General features: G+C 39.2%; 1 protein-coding gene across 6 annotated transcripts in view; it reads right to left on the bottom strand.

The window, feature by feature from the left end:
• NRIP1 (nuclear receptor interacting protein 1) overlaps window positions 1-25,139 on the bottom strand; it is a 92,820-nt gene that overhangs the window by 15,770 nt on the left and 51,911 nt on the right. The window contains exon 2 of one of the 6 annotated variants that reach the window (XM_073303711.1): window positions 15,751-15,949. The exons of 3 other annotated variants lie outside the window; for them this stretch is intronic. The gene's annotated coding sequence lies outside the window, so the exon portion shown is untranslated. Of the gene's footprint in view, window positions 1-13,203; window positions 13,282-15,750; window positions 15,950-25,139 lie in introns of those variants that run through there. 2 more of the 6 variants (XM_073303718.1, XM_073303727.1) reach the window with 2 other exon arrangements.

The following is a 25,139-nucleotide window of genomic DNA, read 5'->3' as shown; positions in this document are numbered from 1 at the left end:
TGTTCTGATGTGGGTCATTTTCTTGAATGTTTTCCTCAAAACAGATTAGAACAATAAAAACAAACAAGCCATCATTTCATACTAATGGGAACAAGATAGGGCAGAATTCAGTGATCCTGTCTTTTACCACCATGATAAAATGAAAAATCCACTGCAATATCGTACCACCATCTTTAAACAATGGCCCCCATGTTAACTGGTACTATTAGTTTCTCAAACCACAAATGGCTTAGCATGGAGAAGACCTTGTACAATTTCTGTCAAGTGGGACAGGAACTATTTGCATTAGCAGAAAATCTCTACTACAAAGTAAAATTGATTTTTCTCCAGAGAAGTCATATTATTTACTGGAAATAAAGATGCAACCTGAAAGCCAACGCCATATAAAACTAAGCGGGAAAATTTCAGAGACTAACAACATACAGTAAGGAACGTTATGGCAACTCCACCATAACTGTGCAAGAATGAATGTGAGAAGTGCTCACAACATGAATCCTAAATATTATTTGCACAGTTTAAAAGTAACACATATTGTACATGAATACATCAAATAAATAAATAAAATAATATTAAAAACATCAAAAACTAGGCTGCAACCTCCTCACTTATGAACACAAGCTAGCTATAGCATCATAATGTTTTTCGAGTAGTTGAATCACTACTTTAACATGAATAGAGAATGTTATTCTATATTCACTGCCACAAAGCTATGATTGAAGGGGTGGGGAAAGATGCTGGGGCTTAACTATCGTAAATGCTCAACACAAGGACATACTCTAAAGTAATTCCTCAAATTTTATGTTGATAAAAATGACAAGCATTTTAAGCAAAAAGATGATATGCTGTCACAAAGTTGTGGAAATAGCTCTTACCAGGATGTTTTATATCTGTCTTTCATGAATGCTAAAACAAGAAAATAATTGCAAAGCAACAAGAAAAGGCTATTTATCTTCACTGCTTGTTCCATTAAATGTCAAGAAAGTTCAGACAGGTACTCGGACTCATTTAAAACTATATAAAACAACAAAAAAGTACATAGGCACTTACTGATCTCTGAAAAAAGTTTATGGTTGTGCACACATAAAACATTCCCCCCAAAGTAAAAAAAAAAAGTCAAGGCAACATTTTGCTAATTAGAATCCCACAAACAACAATTTTTGGCTACCACTGCTTGTTAATAAGGATTAGCGGGTGATCACCACCATTCCAACAATTTCACTGTACATACAACAAAAGTCATTTGTTCCAAAGCCTCAATCCTGCAAAGCACTTAAGCATGTGCTTAAGTCCCATTTAAGTACATACTAAAGTTAAGCATGTGCTCAAGTACTTTGCTGAATAGAGATGGACTTCTGAACTGGGGGGTCTAAATGGACATTGAACAAGTATCATCTATCTGAAAACCAACATAAAACTTAGCCGTATACAAAACTTAAGTAACAACAAAAACAAACCAATATGTTCGGGAGCTGTAGAGGTTTTGTATGTAACAAAGACCATCTTCTACTGGAAAGAGGGGAATCCAATCATCAAACAGACAAAAAAAATTTTTTGAAGCGTTTTAGCATTCTTAAGACTAACAAAAAGCATGCACTGTCTAGAAAATATCTTCCAGATTACACAAATAAAAAACAAAAACAAAAACCTATTATTGTGTCAATCATACCAAGTTTCAAAGGTATGATTTTAAGACTATAAGCGGTCAGGAAAAAAACCGAAATGGAATAACTTCCTTTAATTTTTATATTGCAGTGGGACATCCTGTGAGGTTGGAATATAAAGCCTATTAAACTGAACTATGGTTTGTCCATCCCTAAAATAGATTTGACATACAAACAAGTACAAGTACAAGGTCAAGGTCACAGATCAGCAAGAAAGATTACAAAACAGGACTGATGTAACAGCTGGCATTTGTTCAAAGCTCCTGGTTTTTTGTTTTGTTTTTTAAGTCAACTTACAAGTGAAACACTACATTTTATTCATTCCGTACACTGTATTTTCAAAAAGATGTTCCCCATCTTTGTAGACCAATACCGTATGCCTGTTTTATCTGATATGGACTGTTATGAGGAAAATTAACAAAACTGAGGAAGAACAATTTATGTTGAACAAAAAAAGGGGGGAGAGTGCCTTCTACCACCATTTTCCACTAACTACAACTGTCAATCAACATACATTAAAGCCCAACATTGGGGGAAAAAAATCCAACAGTCAAGATTCAAAAAGATCTAATATCCTGTTTCAGTCTGGAATTCCACTGACTTCTATGGGACTCCACATGGGTGCAAGGGTCTTTGCTTGTGAGACAGGACTTTTTTCCATGCCACAATCTAAACCTAAATTAAAATGATAGTCTGCTTAGTTGCACACACTGAAGTCCCCCCACTTGCACATCCATCTTCATGAACTGCATTCACCACATATCTCACTATGAAAAAAGTGAGCAACTAAACACAAGGTCTATGTAGAACACAATCACAATAACCTTTTCATAACAATGTCAATACTGCTGTACTGCGACAGCCTCCTTAATGCTGAGTGTTGAGCCAATAAGCAGATTAAACACAGTAGCAACTTATTAAAACTGCTGAAAATAGTTAGCCATGAAAGTCATCTACCGATTCATCCATCCACCAACCTCTACATTCTCAATGCTTAAAAAACAAACAAAAGAATATTTAGCTTATAGGTCACATTCATAGACATACCTTTTGACACTTAAAGACAAAAATAAAAGACACATTGCCTTGTGCAACAAAGTCATGTGACATTTACTTTTTTAAATTGAGAGAGAGAGAGAGAGAGAGAGAGAGAGAGATGGGTGCAGATGCTTTCATAATGCGTAACTGCTTGAGGAAGAGTATAGCTTGTGCTTTTCTTTCGACCCAACACATATACAGCTCACTTGATGTCAACCTAGACATGATTGGGAGCAGTTTATATATAGACAGACATCTAGCTCTATAAATAGGATGATGTGTGTTAGTATAAAGCTTTTACTGGCACTCATTTGGGGTGACCTGCATAAGTCACTTGTAATTCAGGCATCTCAAACACTGCCAATAAAACCTTCATTCCATAATATGCTCTCAATTATTTTGTTTATGCCACATTTTAAACTGCTTTAGTCCCCTCCCTCTTTTTTTTAAATAAAGTTTTAAAATGTTTTATGGATACTATATTTGTAGCACTCCACCTATCTGACCACATTGCCTTAGTTTATGATGTTCAGGCCTTGCAGTGAGGGTTTTTGTTTTTAATACCATGAGGGTTTACAAACAAACAAAACAAAAAATCTTTCACGTGAATCATGTCATATTTTTAAGCTATGGTATCTCATGAACCATTGGGACCAAGAAACAAATGTATATAATACTTCAAATCCTGGAATGTGAGCTCCTGAATGTAATGGTATAGGTGGGTCTAGCACTTACTATTATTCCTAAAATCTTAAACTCAATGACCATTTAAGACCAAAATGTGTCAGTTCTGGACCTCAGGACAATAATTCACACTTCCTTACCCCATCTGGAGTGAATGAGGGCGGGGGTGGGTGAAGGGACATTTGCATATAAAATTCAACACACACACAAACACACACACACCCCCAACCAAAACCAAAACCAAAACAACCCACCATGACAATGAGTATCAGAGTCCCGGTCAACTGAGTAGGGCTCATGCAAAGGTGCTAAAAACAGCAGTGTAGATGTTCAGTCTTGGGCTAGAGTCCAGGCGGTGAGACCCTGCCCCCTCCCCAGGTTTCAGACCTGAGCCTGAACATCTACACTGCTATTTTTAGTCCTGTAAAGCAAGCCCTACTCAGCTGCCATGGTTTTTTTTGTGTTTTTTTTGGCGCTGTGTACACACACCCAAAGTTATTTTCTTTGTAAAAGGCTGACTGAAAGCTGTACTGTGATTTGGAATGTTAGGAGTCATCCCAGCAGATATTAGTAGGCAGAGTACAAATAAGAGGGTCCAAGATACAAAAATAAATGCAATTTACTTAATTAAAAAAAACCACACAACTTCTTTGCATTATGAAGCATAAAATTACTACCTACAGTATAACATAATCACATCTCTCTCACCCAGCCTAACTGACTGCATCTTACTTTCAGCTTAATCTGTCAGTGCCGAGATCCAGCGTGGCTCAAAGGTCTTGCTCCAGGTCCTTTTTGATACAGTCACCTTTCTTTTAATGTGCATATGATGGGTGTTTCCCAAGTCAACACGCCATTGTGGAGAGACTTCAGGTTTTTAAGTCAATACACTGTAATGCAATGGTACTGATACATGGATAACTTTCATACATACAGGTGTTCTCTTACTGAATTATGCTAATTGTTGTTTCTTTTTGTCTCACTTTCCTTACAAAAATACGAACATGAAACTAATAAATGGATTTCGGTCCCGCTTCCACTGACTACAGGTGACTAGTGGATGCTATTATGAGGTTTCACAGAAGGTTTCACTATTGTGTTGATTGCCTTCAATGCCTTTCAAAAGAGAATGGTTTCACTACTATACAAATGGAGGCAGAACCCTTTTCGGGCTAATGCAGTTACAGAACATGCCTTATAGAACCAGAGCCAAGCTCACAGAACAGAGTCATTACAAATACACTTCATATTGGACAGGCAAAGTACAGTCCAATCAAACGGGTGCCGAAGGCGGCTAGTTATACCTACAGTCAGAAAAAAAAAAATTGTGTATTGCAAAAAAAATCCTCAGTTCAGTTCCTAACGAGCACCTGTCCATGCCCCCAAAACACAACAATACAATTATTAGTACTCATTGGCACTCTGGTGTTCTAAGGAAACGAAGGTCACTTCTCATCCCATTTCAGTCTTTGAACTATCATCCGATCCCTCCTTGTACAAAAGTGACAAAGACTAAACCTCTGAAGTGGATCAAGTTACCACTCATTGCTTGAGAAAACAAGGAAGAAGGAGGAGAAGGAAACATACTTTTTCTTCAGAACCCTGATGGCAGAAACTCCTATGTTAAAGGAGACAGCCCTAGACCTTTGTCAAATCTATTTTAGAACAAAAAACAAACTAAATCAGAAAAGTAGAAAGTGAAGACAGGACAGGAAACATCCATTATTTCTATAGTAGTGAGAAAGAAATTCTGTTAATTTTGTATTAGCTCAATGAAAGGGAACCTTTCCTAGCCCTTACTGAGGTGTCAATAACTAACTAGAAGAGAATCCCCCATGCCCAGTTAATTTGGATGTATAAGTGGTCCATTCATGAGATCAAAGTCAGAACGCTCAGTACGAGAGGCAGTGAAGATAAATCCTACCTGTTTGTCCCTACTTCTTTCTCTGTCACTGTTTATTATCACTACTAGCCAGTGTCACCTACTCATCACCAGAGGGTCATCTTCAACTCCTCCATCCCCTGCCACATGTCCAGGTTGTTCCTTAACTTGACATTTCTTTCTCCATCTCCAAGATGGAATCCTGTTTTTTCCCCATAGTTAAGACTTTTATGCATGCCTTTATCACCTACCGACTGAGACCATGTCTACACCACCACTTATGTCAGCAAAACTCATGTTGCTTGGGGTGTGAACAAACAAAACAAAAAAAACCCACCACTACCACCCTGACTAACATAAGTTTCGCTGGCATAAGTGATCGTGTGCAGAGCGCTATGTCTGCTGGAGAGCCTCTTCTGCCAACATAAAACCACCTCCACGAGCAGTAGTAGCTATTATGTCAATGGGAGTGCTCTCTCCCATCAGCACAGAGTGGCTACATGAGAGATCTTACAGCGGCGCAGCTGCATCTGTACAGCGTGCCACTGCAAGCTAACTAGCATAGGCATGGCCTAAGTTACTGCAACCTGCTCTTCTCTGGCTTCACTGGTATCATCAGGGCCCTCCCCTAGCACATCCCAAATGCAGCTGCTAAATTTATCTCTTACCATTTGCTCTGATCACATCTCACCTCACCACACACTCTTTTATTCCCTTTACTGGCTTCCCCGGTCCACCATACCAAGTTTTAATGTCTTGCTTTAATAGCTTTCTGGGCCTGGGTAACTCTGGCCCACTGACATATATGACTTCATCTCTTATCGCAGCCCTCTCCCTACACCCACTTTGCTTCACCAATGCCAACTTCATTGCAACAGAAACCTCTCCTACAAGAATTTCCATGACATGCTCCTTCCTTGCACAAGGATGGCCTCCTAAGAGTAGCCTGCCAAGCCACTGTGTTCTCCCCATTCATATCCTTCCCACAATACCCAAGAGAAATGAGTCAAATGAAACACACAACTGAACCAAAATGATGAAAATGAGTCTACGTGTTAACACATTGCTTGTCCTTCCTTGCCTGTCCTTCCTTACTGTTTGCTGCCCTCCCTCATCATGTCATGTATACATTTAGACTGTTAACATTTCAGAACAAATTTGTGTCTGTGAGGCACCTCGCATACCTATATTGTCAGACTGACCTCTGATAATTAAATGAAGTCCATGAACAAGACTAGCCCCTAGAATAGACTGATTTTTGTCCCTTCCTATTGCAAAGAAAGGATCTGGAGAGAACATGTTATTTATTGTTTAAAAAACAGCATAGTGATAGAAAGTGCTTCATAGACACATAAAAAGCCACATATGGTTCCTTCCTCCCAAAACCCAACAAACTAAAACTGATAATGCAATGAAAAGGGCAACAGAACATGGTGAGTGTTGATGAGGAGAGGAAGATGCCCTGGGGGGTTAACATAAAGGGGATTAGATCTCTCCCCTCCTCTTTGGTTAGTGCTATTAAAAATATAGTGAAATTTTCCCCTCTGAGATTTCCCCCTCCGATTCCAATTTACTTTCACTCCTGAGATTACAAACAGAGGAGAGGCTAGAGGAAGAAAGGAAACACTGCTTATAGAGGAACTTTATTTTGAGAGTGGGTTGTTTGATATAATTTTTAAAACAATCATGAGAGCAAATGGTGCCAAAGTGGAGATTATAGATGGAAAAAAAAGAAGTGAATTTTGAGGAGAGATTTAAAGGAAGAGAAAGGAAATCACCCTAGGGATCTAGTTAAATATAAACTAGGCCCTGGTTCAATGTAATAGAGAAGGCTTTGCAATATGCCTCTTAATCATCCTATAAACAGAACTAACCTTTCTGGCTCAAAACAAAAGGCTTTTAACTCAATGGAGTCCCCACTCCACCACTTTTTTTAAGTGAGAGAAGGCAGCCGCCATTGGCTCCAATTCTGACCTCATTTACTACAGATTTACCCCAGCGTAACACCACTAAAATAAATTCTATTTCTCTGAACTGACTCCAATATAAAACTGGGATCAGAACCTGGCCCACTGTAATGCAGGAAGCAGGACCCTAGGTGGTCACTCAACCGGATGTGCTATAATGACCCTCTTTTTGCTATGGGAGCAAAAGAAGCTTTAAAATAAAATTTTGTTCTTCTCTACCTGTAGTGGGGGGAGGGGGAGAAGAGAAAAGAGGGGAAGCCTGGCTTTTTCCCCCCCAAAGTTGACTTGGTATTCCTCTCCTAGCTCACATAGGCAGTGTTTCAGTCACAGCCTCTCTGAAGCTGAACAATTTGGTGTACCAAGAGTTGCTGCAAGTACTCCTGGGCTTTTCTTATGCTGGCAGATTTATGTGAAGAAGTCTCTCTGCCTTTGACATTTGCCTTGAACAACTGTGTTGCAAATGATCTCTAGCCCTAGAGAATGGCATTAATTATTACTATAATAATTTTTTGTAGCACCATAAATTCACACAGCACATTACAGAACACAGATATGTCTCCAGCTCCAAAGAGCTTACAAACTAAGACAAGTCATGGGGACAACAGTTCAGGAAACAAACAGTCTGGCAGTAGGGAAGATGGGAGGAGGGTTTTCCTTACACGATAGGTTTCAAAGAGGCATTTGAACGAAGGAAGAAAGAAGGTACTATAAGATGAGAGAAAAGATACTATTCCACGTATATGGGAAAGTGTGATAAAGAGCATGAAGTCATGAGTGAAGGAAGGAGAAGAAGATGGAGCAGCAAGAAGCATGTGTAATGTGAGGGCAAAGATGTAAGTGGAAGCAAAATTATGTGGAGCTTATACTGTAAACTAGGATAAGAAACCTGAAACTGATGCACTACGATATGAAGCCCCTGGAGATATTCAAGGAGGATTTGTCGATGATATAAGGAAATACCAGCATGGTTTTTGGGCTCTCTCTTCATAGTATAGGATTCCCTTCTCCACTATTGTAAAGAGGATTTCATTGATGGGGAGGATAGATAAAATGTTCCAACTCATCTGGACAATGAGCCACTTGCCGGGTGCAGTAATATGTAGTGGCCATTAATAGCATGGAATGATCAAAAGAAAGGAAGCTGTACTGAAGTTAATCTTCCCAGAACAAACCCTAAGAATGATAAAATTGATGCACTGGGATATGCAAATAAGCATTGTACAAATCTAGTGACGCCAATAAATCCCTTCTTCAGTAAATCCTTTCCTTCTCTCCTCTACTGTGTGATTAGTTGCTGCCCATTTTGATCAAATTTTATCTAGTTAGCTTTTTTCATGTGAAGTTGGTTCAGCCACCTTTAATCTCAGTGATACATCTCAGATGACACAACCAGAGAAACTGCACATGTAAATACAGAACTGCAAACAGATTCCATTATTCTCAAGTTATCCCATGGTGGGACACAGAAGGAACTTCAACTTTATATGATAGCCTCTACTTACTATTTATAAAAAATGTTCATCCAGTGCAGTTTCCTGCAACTCTTCCATGAAATTATTTTCTTTGCCAAATGATAGCCACAGGAGTAAACATACACACTGAGAAAAATTCTCTAGATTAATTCGAACATTCTTAGCAGTCTACTTCTCTTCAACTGAAGGCACAAGAGGCATGAAAAAAAGATGTTACTTTCCTCCACTTAGGTGAAGTGATGCCAGAAAGCCTTAACTATGAGAAAAAGATTTTGACAATAATACAGTATGTCTCTTTCTCTGCAAAAGAAATCCAAAAACAAAACAACCCTGCTGTGATCGTTGCTTATGACACTGATCACAATTGTTTTACTCTTATCTTATGCACTTATCTTAAGTGTGTTGTATTAGCTGGTTATCTTGCATCATATATTTAAATTGTAGGCTCTGTGAGCAAGGGAATGTCTTTTTGTAATTTATTTGTACAAAGTCTGACAGTCTGGGCATGATCCCTGATTGGGGTCTCCAGATACTACCAATAAACAGTAATAGCTACACACATGGTCCTCATCACAGCAGTATCAGAGTGCTTCACAAACATCACTGAACATATCACCACAACTACCCTTTGAGGTCGAGCAGTGCTATTATCTCCACTTTACAGGTGGGGAACTGAGATAGAGGAAGATTAAAACGACCGGCCCGGCCCAAGGTCACCCATGACCTCTGTTGCAGACTTGGGAACGGGACACAGATCTACTGAGTTTCAGTCAAGCACTTTAATTACAAGACTATCCTTCCTCCCCACTGATAGGTGCATACGGGGTGAAAACGTCACATCTGTTTAGTATCAGAAAATAGTGTATAACAGTTTATCTCCTCATCTATCCAGGATTGCAGGGGGAGACTGCAGTTACATGACTTGGAATAGACCCAGGACATTATAATAAATATCCTGATCTGACAACAAACAATGGGGGGTCTTTAATGACCCAATAGAGTCCAGATCTAGGTTTTACACATCAGACAGCATATACAGCAGTAGCATACTGCACAACTCTACGCAGGGCAACTGGTCCAATACTGAATTGGCCACATCCTGGGGCAGGGACACTACTTCCTGCAGCACCCTAATTTTCCCTCAGAGATTCTCCCACCCTGGCTCAGCGTGGCCAAGCAAGGACCTGGCCCAAAGCGTTCCTGGCTTGTGAGAGCTGATGGGACAGCAGTACAGCTTCAGAAGACAGAATTTTGAAGCTAGTCATTGGTCCACTGTCTTGCTCCACATAGTCCTACTGAACTATGTATCAATACCGACTAATTTCTAAACGCAATGAATTCCTGTAGTTTTGGAATAAATCTCTCTCTCTCACACACACACACGTACGTTACTTGTTACTCCCTCCCACAAAAATCCATTTTTTTTTAAATTGGTCATACGGCTTCTACTCGCCACTTGATCTGGATCACCTGGAGTGCTTCTGGGAGTGGCTTGATTAGGCAGAGGAGAAGCACATGGGGGAGGCCTTGATGGGCCATAGTGGAAAGGGACCTGATCTGAAGAAGCCAGATGATAAGACTACCTGATTTTTTTCCTTCACATTTAACAGCTTTGCTAATTCAGATCCAGGTTCTGGAACACTTCCTCACACAAAGTTGTATCTCACTCTGTAAGGAGCCCATTGATTTCACTGGGGCTGATAGCAGGGAGAAAAAAGATACTACTCTGTGACGGGGCAGCAGAATCTAACCTTCAGAAATTAATCATCCCATGGGTATCGTGGAAGCCAAAGCATAGAAAGAATTTGTATTTTTTAATCAAACAATATTAACTTTAAATGTGTGTTTTATTAAACTCTAGCAAAACTTCACCTATGGATAAAGAAATTGGTAAAACAGGCTTCAACAACACAAACATTCTTGTTTGGTCTTGAAAAAAAAAAAGTGTGGCATTTTCTGAAGAGTGTTTTAATGTCTCTGTTGCTGGACCCCTTTACAAGTAGAATTTGTAGGCCCCTTACATGGCTTTTATCGCTTTAATGAAAGAAAACATTTAGAAAGGAATGCACCAAGTGCACGCCACTGGTTTAAAAAAAGCAAATACCAGAAGAAACTTCGGAATGGGAGAGGAGAAGGGGAAGCCCCAGACTTTGGTTCTGCTATCGGTCATTACTTATTATGGCTCAAATGGAAGAAAAGCACATTGAGAGTAAAGAAAAAAAAAATAGTTTGGAACTTTTGCATCCTTTAAGCACCAAAACTACTACTTAGAGAATAAGCTATTTCTAGATTTGCAAATGCTTTCATAATAATACATAAACAAAGACAAATACAAACATAAGCGTCTGTGGCCATTTACACAATGTGGCCTTGTCTACACTAGAAAATTTATCATTTTTTAGCAGTGGGGCAACACAGGAACTACAAGTATAGACAAAGCTCAGTTGTTTTTACCACTGTCATAAAAGCCTTTTACTGTTGCCAACTCTCCAGGATTGTCCTGGAGTCTCAGGAATTAAATATTATGTCATGTGATGAAACCTCCAGGAATATGTTCTACCAAAAATTGACAACTCTAAAGCCTGCAGATAATCTACACTAAGAAATTTTGTGTGTTTAAGTCCATAAAATGAGAGAGGACCCCAGGCTTGCTCCCCACCATCCAGATCATACTGCATGATCAAATATGATAAATTTTATGTTTAAACTAAAGTTAGTTAATTCAGAATGGATACAGCATCCAACAATTTGAAATAAGGCAAACAATATGAGAATTAATTGCAGTGGGAGTTAGGCACCTACATGCCTTAAAAATCTGGCCCTAGGTTTCAAAATAGAGAATATTTGTAACACCTGTATTTTTCAGGGAAGAATTACCTAGCATAATAGATGCAACAATTCCCCCAAAGAGTTTTAGCAATAGTCTCAGTTCAGTACATGGGGACATTAATTACACAACTGCCTCTAGCATTAATGTGAATTGAGCAGCTGCAGACACAACAACAAGATTATATTAATTGTTTACACACATTTCCATTTGCTTCGGAAAGTTATGCAACAGGTCAACTTCCTCTGTTCTTTGTGCTGAAACATGGTAACAGAAGGGAAAGGGATGGAAATGGGGAACAGAAGTTTCACAATCTTGACTTGGGCATGCATAACACCCGTTGGAAGATGCATGAACTGTAAACCTCTCCCTTCCATTTCCATGATTGAATACTGCATTTACAGGCAACTCTGCATATTTTTAAAAGATATCTTTATGTATCTGAAGGGCAGGCTATACTAGATAGGTCCACACTGGACTCACTACTGATCTTGGCAACCTGTAAAGTCAGTAAAATCAGCACTTTGATTTAAAAAGCCCAGATGCAAAAGATACAGTCACAAAATCCATTCCAGGCCAAGTTTTCCCACCACATTAACAGCAAAAGGAAATAGTTTTCAAACATATTAACATATTATATTGTACATCGAAAGTTTAAATTCTATAGATGTAGTCCTACATTCCAATTAAAAAACAAATCCACACCCCATCCTAAGCATACAGATTGTTCTGGATCCCATGACAGGTCATTTAGCATGAAAAGTGATGAACACTAAGGAAGCTTTTGCCTTTAAAAACAAAAACATCTTCCTTCCTCTTGAACACAGAATATATACTATACCAAAAGCAGTGCTTATCCAAAAATAAAATAAAATAAATGATACATATATTTGGAATAGTCAGAAAAATCTTTGCTGGTAGAGTTTTCAAGGTCTGACATGATTTTAATCTGAAATTTTCTTTTTCTCTATCATTTATTTAAAGTCATAGGTTGATTTATTTATGAAGGAAAGTTATTTGCATTGAAATACTGTATTATTGCCCTGTATTTGTCTAACAAATGTATTCCTCCAAACTCAAAGCAAAACAGCTTTTCAATAACTGGTTAAAAATAGCTAAAAGTCATTGCAGAATGGAATAAGCTTTAAGTAAGAATTAACCAATTCTAAGGTGTTGTAGTAATTAAATATTGATTTTTTAAAACTCTTGTAAATTTGGTCAGTTTCTTTTAACTTATGGTTTGAATGTAAAGAACCTGTGTAACTGTTTTTTTATTTTATTACAAAACATGTTTTTTATTGCTTTAAATTGACTACAAAAGGTGCTGGGAAAGAGAACATCCCATTCACAGAGTACTTTCCTTGTATAAATTAGTTTAGACTAAATAGTTTTAATTTCATTATGTGTTACTTAAATACAAACCATCACACTTAATTACAAACCATCACATCATATTGCCACTAGGTCCATGCCTCTTGAAGAAATTTTTAGTTTTCAAAGGGTCTATATGATAAATAACTTACACCCATAAGGCTACGTTCACACTCTTTGCAAGCTGTAAAATATAAACTCAAGGGTACTCTTGTATAAACATATTGCACATCTATAAAGTGTTAATCTTAAATCTACAAGGCCATATGATGAAAGTAACTATTGTAATGCATGTCAATACTTCAGCATTTGGCATCTTTTAGGTCCCTGGTTTCCTTAAAGCAGATTGTTTACTTGTCGTCATCTACTGGAACAACGTGTAGAGGGACAGTTTTAAAAGCCTCTCTCTGATAACTTGTATCTAGTGATAAAAAAAAAAAAAAATCAGCAAAGATAGATTTTCATTTCCCCATCAAGTTATTAGATTGGGTTTGCATCAAGATTTAAATGTCCTGGACAAGTCTTCCACCTGTCCTAAACTTAACTGGTTGAGACTGTTTGCATTACAAGGGCAGAAATACTTCAAATGTGGCCACAAACAAACATCCAAACAATCACTAATAAAACAACTTCAGCAATGTTAAGAATGGAGCACTGAGTACAGCTCAATATGAAGCAGCCTGAATCTTTTTAACAGATTGTTCTACACTTCCCATCAAACATACAATTGACATCAGCACAGCATCTAAAAAAAAACAAAAAAAACCCCACACCCAGAGAATCAACTAGGTAAAGTCTGTAACTGACATAGCAAATGAACAGCACTAACCTACATTTAAAAAAAAAAAAAAAGGTACAAATGTCTATGCAAATGAAAATAAACTACAGAGCACAAATACTACACAAGACTTTTTCCTAAGCCTTGCTCTAGTATAATATTAAACAGTATCATATACCCTATAATATATTCCTCTTGCTTTTCCTCCCTCTGCAGCACCAATACATTGGGCCAGTTCAATAAAAGGAGGGGGGGGGGGGAGAACCCATACTCAGCAGTTAACTAGAACAACAAAATCAATAGTCACATCTTAGATTTTTCCCCATTCATTTGGATATTAAAAAAACCTCAACCTGGAATTGCATCTGTGCAGGCATGTTGCAACCAGTGACAAAGATTTGTGTCACTCAGCGCTATATGTGAGTTTTTGTTATCAATCTGGTTATGTTACCAGTGAAGTACACAGCAAATTTGTCTTATTAGAATGGGCTTAGTTGATTGTAGTAAACAAAGCTGCAGACTCAATGCTCTCACAAACTTTCATTCATTCATTTCTTGTTCTTTACTTAAGCTTACAGCATGTGCCACAGAAAGAGCTGAATGTTAAATATGCCTGGAGTGTCACAATACGTAATACAATAAAACAGATTACAACCATACCTTTCTTTCACAGCAGTATTGCCAAGCACAGGTACACTGTAGCAATCAATTTGTTCTGCAGACAGTAAGGCTTTCATAGAATGCTAATGTAAAAATCTCTTTTCTTTCTCCTTTGACTTGACTCCCCAGTGCCTGGGTCCCGACCAATACAAGGAAGAGGGCGGAATGTCTTCTGCTGAGATAACCACAACTACTAATCAAGTATACGTGTACAAGGGCACAGGATTAAACCTCCACCAGGCTTGACTCAGGCACTGAGAGGCGCTAAACACATGCATAGCAAGGTCAGAATTAAACATGCACACGGACGCGTCTACTTGAGTGAACTATTCATCACACTTTACCACTGACGGCTTTTTACTTCAGGGGAGTAAAATTACATCCTGGTGAACTGATGAGATTTAGACATAAGAGCATCCAACAACAATTTTGTTTTCCTTGAAATGAGAACTAGTGAACCCTGCTCTCTGTAGTGAAAGGCTGACTGTTTCAGAAACAAAATGTATATGGCAAACTGTTCTGAAGAAGATAAAATGGAATTATGCCATTAAGTTTAACACACATTTAATGTACTTTGGGGGAATTTTCTTTCTAAACTATTTATCTTTAATTTTTAGCATAATCAATCTATCTATGTAAGAATAAGAATTTCACTTTTGTCTAACATTGCAAAAGTCAAACAAGCTGTTCATTTACCTTGAAGTTTATTAGCATAGCAAAGTAACATCCAGATGCTCTCAAATATTGTCAGCAGTACTCATAACATATTTTCAAAATCATTTAATAGGTTTTTATTGGCTGGCATAGTTGGATATTGCATTACTCCCTTAAAATGGGCATGGCATTACCTTAGTCACATAGCCCTAAAGCTACTTTAAAAGTTCTCCTTTAAACATTCGTTTATTTTACTTTCCTTCCTTTCTTTTAAACTATTATAATATTTTACCACTACATGATATGAACACATATATAAACAAATATTTTTATTATAAATACGTGGGTGTGCACATCCGCACATTGTAAATTACTGAATCACCACCATACAAAGTCTGGAAAGAGAAATGTTAAAATTTAACAGCAGTTTATTTCCCCTTTAATTTTGCCTAGCTGCATTTGCTTTTTGGTATTTCTTTAGCAGTAAAACCGAGTATGTACGCACATTTATAAAATACATCAAGGCCACCACTATAAAACATTATTAACACGGCTTAACGAATATTGCTTCTCCTGTGGGATCTGTATTAAGAAGAAATAAATGTAAAAATACTCAAACACAACTCTGATGTTACCATTTGGTACTTTACCACCTTTAAAATTAACAAAATACTTTTGAAACATCAGTGGCTTCAATGAGATATAAAAAAAGAGAAGCATAATCAATACAGATGAGTTTGTCCTTGACATACTGACCGTGTCATCAGGCTATTGTCATGTGATATCATGTCATTTCCCCACCTGGCTCATGACCTTGTCCTTTAAATGACCCAAAGCTTCCCTCAAGTAGCAGGAGGCCCCTCCCCGCAGTCTCAGCAAGGTCGAATGGGTCAGCATGTCCTCATCTATAATCCACCACCATTTGTCAGCAGGGAGGCTGGAGGAGGCAGGCTTGCTACAAGGGGAGAATGCCCAATTAGGCAGCTGTCACACAAAGCATAGGCTGCAAAATTATCCCCTGTCAAAAGAAAGAGCAGCTGCGGGTGCCAATTACAGCAACCTTTCAACCCTTTAGGTACTGGAAACTACACAGAAGTAAATGAAGTACAATTAGTGATAACAAATCGATGAATTAGGACAGTAAATTAGAAGTTACTAGCAGGTGAGCTTAGGTCTCACATAATGTTAAGGGCATACTACACCCCAGGCAAGGGCAAGAATGTACAGATTTTACACAGTGTATCAGTTTTCTTCTATCCGTTTTTCTTGCATGAAGTCTGTTTTCCTCCATCATTTTATTCTTACATGCCTGCTGCCATAGAGCAAGTGCAGAATGCGGTGGGGGAGGGGAGGGAACCCAAGAAGAAAAGAAGTTGCATTTCCTACTCTTACCCTTTCATCTGGGTAAAGGCTGAGTTTCACTTCTCATAGGGAGGTCCCCACCAAGAGCAAGCACAATTTATCTATGCTAAGAGTTAATTTCAGCCTGACATTTAATGTTCACAGCATCTGACATTCTACATTGAGGAGGTTTGTCCAGAAAGACCAGAACAACAATCCAAATTATAAATCCTCCATGTGTTATTTCATTTACATTTGAAAGCCCTTAAATCTCTATTTGAAGTGTCAACAACTGTGTTACACTTCAGATTAAGGGGGAAATATTTCTCCTTATTTCAGTTCTCCTTGAGGCAGCAACTGTGTATAAGCACAAAGAATGCTATCAGTCACGTTACTCCATGTTTGTTGGCAAAAAATTTCTTACCTCATGTATAATATTTTTAAAAAGTTGGTAAACTGCCTAACTAACTTAAGTTCGTGGTTTAAGAGGACAGCAATTTGCAGCTGTGCATGAAAGCCAGGCTCTACAGGACACTAAATACTCATCCTTTCCTTCTCCTCCTCTCAAGTCTATTACAACAGCATTATAGCCCAAAAATTTACTATCTTTTGAGCTATTTCCTACCCTACGGTCAAAAGGAAAAAAAGTAGGGGGTTAAGGAAGGGAGGAAGAAAGAAAAAAAGGACAGAAAAAATATTGATGACCAATATAAAGCACCCCAGCACACTGTTAACAGTACTGAATCAGTATTTTGCACACGTATTTTGGACCAAACACAAAATCCAATAAAAAATTCCTATTCCAAGACATGTTATGTATTGTGCAAAAAAATTGAGTTTTAAGTTTAACTGCAGTTAGCTCTTTTTTATATTACAAATGAGCACTCTCTCCCTCCTCTCAAATATATCTTCCACAGGGCTTCTCCTTCATAATATTTTTTAGTGGTAGGGGAACTAGTCCAAATTTCTTAAGTTAACAGTTTTGAACACAAAAAGTCAAAACATTTATATACATACACTGAGAACCAGTTAAAAGAATAATACAGCAGCAGGAATGAATTCACTGATCTTTCAGAAAAAGTTTTATACTCTTGTTCTATAGCCATGAGTAGCATTTCAGGGTAAAAAGAAAATAAGTTCCCTGACTTTTATAGTTCAGATACAGATCATCATTATATGCACATTATTGTCTTATTTGTAAATAGATGGATAATGTTCATTTAATAGCAATTAGAATATTTCTCATGAAGTTTGACATTTCTTTTTGAGTAACACATGGAAATCGCAGCGCAGTGAAAGAGTTAATGTCTTTAGAATTCAGTTTCCATCATACTTGGGTGACTCTCTCTTTAAATAATTTAAATCCTCTCCATCAACTACAAAGCTGTTTTGAAGCCATTTAGCTTTGTTCTTTACATGTGTTCTAATTAAGAAATGACCTTGTCATCACACACACCAGAAATCCTGGATTATTTCCTACAGCAAAAATCCACGAAGCCAAAAAACAGAAAGGAACACTTCTTCCTTTAGTGAGGAACTGAGGAAGTTGTTGGTTGGCTGGCTGAATGCTGAAGCAGTTTCACCGCATAATTTTGTTGTTGAATGTCACAGGGCGGGTTAGTGTGACCTTGAGCTGCATCAGCAGCACAGCAAGGGTCGAGATGCCTGCAGGCGCCCTTGTACTGGATTTGCAAGACAAAACCTTCAAACTGGCTGAAGGACATCTTAAATCTCTTCAAAGGTTTTCCGTACTAATCTGGGCTGCTCTTAGCAGGATCTGTGCCAGTGTGAGAGGCAAAATTAAAACCAAGGTCTTTGACAGAATATTGTCTCCTCTTAACCCTTCTCATGCAGAAGGCATCGTAGTGTAGGCATTCTAAAGACAGTTTAATAAGCAACAGATGCACACAGTTTAACCAGCTGCATTCCTTCAAAATTATGTAAGCAAGCATGCGCTAAGGATGGTACGGTTATTAACAGTGAATATTCAGCAACCCCACTACACAGCATTCCCCTCCCCCCTCCTTAAACCTGAACTATGTTATTTTTCTGCTGCTCTTATATTTATTACAGGACACTGCAGTAACAATCTTATTCTCTCTGGGCCCAATCTTAAGAATTCAATGGGAGCAGAGGGTGCTCAGCACCTCAGAATCTGGCAACCCTATATAGTCATGAAGGGCCTGATTCTCTTACAGTGGGAAAAGAGGCCCCCTTCCACAAGGACGGTGGAGGTGGGTAGTAGGTGAACTGCATGCAACAAAAATGTTTTTCTTCTCAGCCACCTTGTGCATTTGAGTACATACAGGGAAAGGCTGATTAAGACTTAAGGACTTGCAAGGTAGTAAGGAATCACTCAAGTAGGGGATGTCTACATGTGACAAGCCTGGTAGAGCTGGGAAGTGTACTTGGAGTAGACAAGAACAGTCAGCCTGCCTCAGTTTCACCAGGTTATCTGGCTGATGGCTCCCTTCAATTGGCTGACAAATAGGAGTTGTATTCACCAAGTGAATTTGTCAGTGTCATTTAAGAACTATCAACACTCTTACTAAAAAGAAGCATATTATTCAGAGATGTGTTTCTGCACAGAATCCTCTACTTCATTTTTTATCTGAAGAAATAAAAATGTTCTAGGTACCCCCCAAAAAAATAAATAAATAAAAGGCAGCTTTCTGTATCAGCGGATAGAAAACTACCTGGACTTTGGTGTATGTAAATGGAAAAAAAATGGCTTAACCACATAACCTACCTCACATTACAATGGCTGATTTGGTCAACAGTAACAATACAACTGTTGTAGGAAATTACAAGTAAAGCTGGGTCAAAAACAGACTCATCGTAGTTGTGAGAAATCACCATGACACTTTAGAAATGCCTTTTAACATTTACAACGTATAGGCCAGACAAGTCCTTGGGGAAGGAGAATTGGAAAAGGAGCCCACTAACAGCAGAGGGTGCTCCAGTTCTTCACCGGCTATGCACTTACAGTTTAATTTAATCTGCTATTGTACATTGTCTTTTAAAGTACTTGGCTCTACTATAGACAAGAAAGATATTTAAGTTTACTGAAAAGATAATATTGCTTTGGCAATTCTATCACAACTGTTACAGCACTACCCATCTACTGCTAAAATGGGCTCAATTGGTCACTCCTGTGAATGACAACTCTTCTCACAAAACAGCCTACTTCAACAGTCTGTTTTCAGATAAATATGAAGGAACTGTCAACATTTATCACCACAGAGGGAAGCTACACAGTGTGAAACACCTCATAGATCTCCCAAGTTTCAAATGTACTTATTTTGTTTGGGTGAAGTGCCACTATATTCATTGCTGTCAGAGGAGCCCCTAAGGATCACTGGCAGTTGGGCATGAGCACTTCCCAGACATGTGACTGTGGCCAGATTGGGGAATAAATGGTGGCATAAGATTGCCTTTGCAACCCTTCCCCATTTAGGGCCCTGCAGAAAGCACAGCTTGGCCAGAGCCAAGGATTAGGCCCACTGAATTTCTGCATTAACTCCTTCTGTGTCCTTTGTGCATTAGAAGAACACACAGGCAGCAAACACAGGTGAAAAAGAACTACTGGGTCATCAAGTCTAAATCTATCTCACTGCCATTGCAAGACTGTTTTCTACACTTCATTTTTTAGTAATCTTTCTATTTTAACATTCATTAGGCAGGGACTAGGAGAGAATCCCTTAAGTCTATGTATTATAAGTCCCTCTAGAAGAAAGTACTATGATGCCTTTTATACCATAAGTATGCAGTGAAATGTAGTGCAGCATAAGTGGCCTCCCAAATTTTTCCTTCATGTAATTGAACTACACACAGTGGAGGCAGAAATCTTACTAGTTCCCCGACTATCGCCACCAAGTGTTGTGAAGCTCCTCAAAACAAAAACAAAAATGTGTTGCAATGACCTGGCTGAACAGGGTGCGTTAAAGACGCAATTAAAGCTTTTAAGTCAGGCAACAGATGCTGCCAAGTTTGACAGAGAATGTAGTCATGCCAAACCCAGGAGCCAGAAAACAAAATGCAAGTTAATAGCTTCATTCTGGAGTTTTAGCACTCCAGTGAGAACGTCCAAAATCGGAATGTCTTTAGAACATCAAACAAGAGGTGGAATGCCTACATACACATACAGCACCTATATGCACATACCAAGAGTTACGGTGTGGCACTCTACACCCATATGCATGGAATTCAACCATACAGATACATTTATCCATCACAACTGTACCAAGTCAGGCAATCGGTCACTGGGCCTAAAATCTGTCATGCTTTGTCTCTGCAGAGGAACACCTTGTTCCAGAAAGTAGGATTCTTGTTGATCCACTTGGTTCTTCCCCCCACCTTTGTGATATTAGGCAAGACTATCATTGTGTATCCATGCATCATCCTTAATTCTGGCATTTTCTAATGGCTGAGTTCTTGATTTTGCAGCCATTTAACATTCTTTAAACATGGATGATTGTGTGTGCTGTCTATAATACACACATGAACACCCTCCCCTTTCTCCCCCCACCCCAGTTAATCAACCAAAAAGGAGATAGGGATTGTGGAACTCATCACAATTTATCCTCCTCTCAATTGGAACTCTACCAACTACAGAATTAAATCTATAAAAGCTAAAGTTCCCCTTTGTAAGCCACTGCACACTCTCATTTGAGATCCGCCCTATCAAAAAATGAACAATTTAAAAATTGTACTATGACCATGACATGGATCCTGTTGCACTGTGCAGTCTCAAACACTGTTCTTACTATCATAGTTCAGCACTGCATATTAGTCTTCCACAAAGACAACAGCCACACATCATGCTGCTCACCATCAAACATCCTTTCACAGGTTTTAAAAGTCATAATGCAGACAACAGTGATAAATTTGGTGGGGTGGGGTTTGCTTTACAAAAAAGAAAAATCAGCTTTTCTAATTATGTGCCTTACAGACAATAGAAACAAAACACCTCCAAAAATGACTGAAGGATAAGAGACCAAGCTTATTTAGCTGCATGAGCACAGAAAGCTTTTACAGTAAACTTCTAATAAACACTTAATAGCTACTATGAGGATGCACATAATCCTTAGTAATAGAGGTAATGTCAGTTATTGTTGCTGCTTTAAGCTTGAATTTGTTTTTAGTAAACAGAGCATTATTGATTAAAAGTTGTAAAGATAGTTGTGAACCATTTGAAATAGATAGAAAAAGAAAAAGCATTTTTAACAGAAACAGCAGAATTTGGACTTTAGCGTAACAATTTAAAACAAGCAACTTATCTGGGCTAAAGTCTTTGGATAACATCCATGTGCTTTTGTAGCCCCTCATCCCTCCACCCTTTTTTGTGGAGGGGTGGTGGTGGTAGAGTGTTAGTAGAAATGTACACATTGTTTGAATCATGGCCCCTACTGAGCCCCATGGGTCTGCACCAGCGGGTCTCAACCTGCAGCCCATGAGCTGCTTGCAGCCCAATCAGCACAGTGCTGCGGCCCATGTGACATCCTCAGGGCCATACAGGTAGTACAGGATGTAGCCCACAATGGTAAATAGGTTGAGAACCACTGCACCAACCACCTCCAAAAAGGCGTTTTGCCAGAAGAGGGCAGATTTAAATTTGCACTTGGGGCTTTCATGGTGTCCCCCTGGTGAGATATATTCAATTGAATCATTTCTTACACATGTTGCTACATCTCCACAGTTAGCATCACCATTTTTAGGGCTTTACTGGCTGATTAGACAGACACATGGACCTCACAATTACTTACACGGGCCTCATGATCATAGCAGCTTTGCACACATTAATGAATGTGTTTCCAGCTCATACAAGGACTTAAGCATTTGCTTACCTGTATGTAGGTGAGCACTCCCACAAGTGTCAATGAGGACTTACTAGCTTACAGTTAAGCAAGTGCTTGAGTTTTTTGCTAAACCAGGGCCTTAACCCTTAATGCAGATTCTTCACATAGCTTCACTGGTTTACGTTAGTAAAATACAAAAGCACCACCACCTGTCAAGGGTTTCTCCTCATGGTCATTGTAAATATTCACAAGCATAGCTTTCTGGCTGTGTGCACAGCAGAGATGCACTTTTTAAAAAAAAAAAAAAAAAAAAATCTAAGAAAGATGTCTAAACTTTTTTTAAAGAAATATTGAAAAACATCTTTTAAAATTGTGTTTGCTCTGCTCTCCCCTGCAGCCCCTTGTATGAGGCCTTGCTCAGCAAGTCTCGCAATATGAAACCTTGCAAGTCTCTATGATAGATGTCTCTCCCACTTAAAAAAAAAAAATAATAAAAAATTCTGTCACTCCCCCACACACTCACACTCCTTGTAACAGAGAAGATCTGGTTTTGGGAAAGAAAAACCCAACATCTGATTGTTAAATATTAACTATCAAAAATAGTTTTAGCAGTACCTGACTGCCCAAATGAATATCAGAAACTTGAAGAAAAGTAATTTCTTAAATTGCATTACCCAAGCTTACATTTTAAAAAGACCGAAATAAATTGCTACCCTGAGGACACCTGACATGCTGTTATTACTCATATACCCACCATACAGTGGGACACTAGTGTCACTATAATCACTATAACGGGGAATCTATGAAACTGGAACATTAAATCCTGAACATTCACTATGTCTACTATGGTTGTCTTTACAATACTTTGCAATTGCCTTTGAAAACCAAGTAACTTGATTTCTTTCTGTAATGTATTCCCCCTAGATAGTCCCTGTGCAAAATACAGAGAAGCCCAGTGAATACAGAATGGAGATAAAATTATTTAGTCATGAAATGCAAAGACTGGAAATGTTTGGTGGGTGACCGTTTTATGTATTTTTTTAAATTTGGTATTCTATGTCCTTTAGGATAAGAAGTAAGAGTCTTGAGAACCGGACAGGCATAGTGAATCAATAAATCATGAGTGCACAGCTCCAGCAACGATCAACAGCAATACCGATGCCACAGGTCCAGCGTATGGTAAGCATGGGAGTAACAACAGAGGTGCCAAATGGTAACTGAAGAGTTTACTGTGATTCCTGGTGACAATATTCATTAGGGAATTCAGGTGTCATTTTTCCCTCAAATGCGCTTCAGTTCATCTTTAGCCATTCCTATTCCTGTATTATATAATAATTTAAGCTTGTAGTGCCAGTGCTCATCTCCAGACAGCCGATGGCTTTTACTCAACAAAATTATGAACTTCTTTCTTGCAGAGTGTGCCAAAGTGCATCTAAAAGGCAAAAGGTCTTGCCCTTATTTTATTGATTTTGCACTTTGAACCGTTTGAAGCAAGTTTCAAGGGCTTTTGGCTTGATTCCGCCATGCAACTTTGTCCTTAGTTAGCTCGATACTGAGTCAGTGGATCTCACACCCAAATTATTTAAACTGCACACAGCTAAGGCTAAGATTTAGTCACAGGTATTTTTAGTAAAAGTCATGGACAGGTCATAGGCAATAAACAAAAATTCACAGCCAGTGACCTGGCCATGACTTTTACTCTATAAATACCCCTGACTAAAACTTAGCAGCTCCTGGGGCTGACTGCTAGACCCTTCACTGGCTGCGGGGGCTGATTGCCTCCAGCCACACCTGCTCCAAGGCCCCGGGGACCCCTGCTTCGTCCCGGGACTACTGGCCCCGGGGAGCACCCGTTACTCAGGCACTCCCCAGGGCCAGCCACCCCAGGACTGCCTGAGCAGTGTCTGGCGTGGCTGGCCGCGGGGTGCCTGAGTAGCTGGCCCTGGGGCCAGTTGCTCTGGCAGCCCTGGGACCAGCCGAACTGGCCATTGCAGCTGTGAAAGTCTCAGGGGTCATGGAAAGTCATGGAATCCATGACAGAATCACAGCCTTACACATAGCCAACTACAGCTAAGAATTTTAACGTTATTAGGCATCTTCATTCAACCTTAAAAAAAAAAACACAAAACACACAAGTGGTTACTTATCTAATATTCACCTTAGTTCTGGAAATGTAGCCTCCACTCCATACAATATCCAATCAAATCCTCCTTCCATTCACATAATTGAGAATCTTAGTGGGAGCAGAAGCTGGTAGTTAGGACTCAATCCAACTCTCAGTGCAGTCAGTTAGTTGAAAGGTTACAATTGATTACAATGGAAGAGGGGTCATGGCATTGATGATTAGCCCCACTCTAGGCTTTCTTGCATTGCTGTTGTCCACCTCCTATTCAGCGACATATATTCTAGCTTACAATACACATCGGACTACTTCAAGTATTTGTCTTACAAAGATTTATAGCAGCCCAAGCTATATACAAATTAGGGAACTAAATGGGACATACTAGGTGCTGCCTACTAGATCTGAGGTCTTCTCTACCAAGCTGGTACAGGTGCTCAAAGATGTTCAACCATTGTTATAGTATAGGGGTGGGCAAACTTTTTCACCTGAGGGCCACATCTGGGTATAAAAATTGTATGGCAGGCCATGAATGCTCATGAAATTGGGGGTTGGAGTGTGGGCTTTGGGGTAGGGCCAGAAGTGAGGAATTCAAGGCATGGGAGGGGGTTGAGGTGCCGGGGAGGGGGTGTGAGAACTCTGGCTGGGGGTGTGGGCTCTAGTATGGGGCTGCAGATGAGGGGTTTGGGGTGCAGGAGGGTGCTTCAGGCTGGGACTGAGGAGTTCGGGAGGGGGTTCAGGGCTGGAGTATGTGTGAGGGGGAGCGGGGGCATGCACTCAACTCAGGGCAGTGCTTACCTCAAGCACCTCCTGGAAGCAGCATCATGTCGCTCTATGCGGAGGTGCAGCCAGGCGGCTCTGTGCGCTGCCCCGTCCAGAGGCGCCAC

This window comes from Lepidochelys kempii, chromosome 1, assembly GCF_965140265.1.
Source record: "Lepidochelys kempii isolate rLepKem1 chromosome 1, rLepKem1.hap2, whole genome shotgun sequence".
In the NCBI taxonomy this organism is placed as follows: Eukaryota; Metazoa; Chordata; order Testudines; family Cheloniidae; genus Lepidochelys; species Lepidochelys kempii.
Note: the sequence above shows the minus strand (reverse complement) of the source record. Positions and strands in the feature narration are given on the sequence as shown.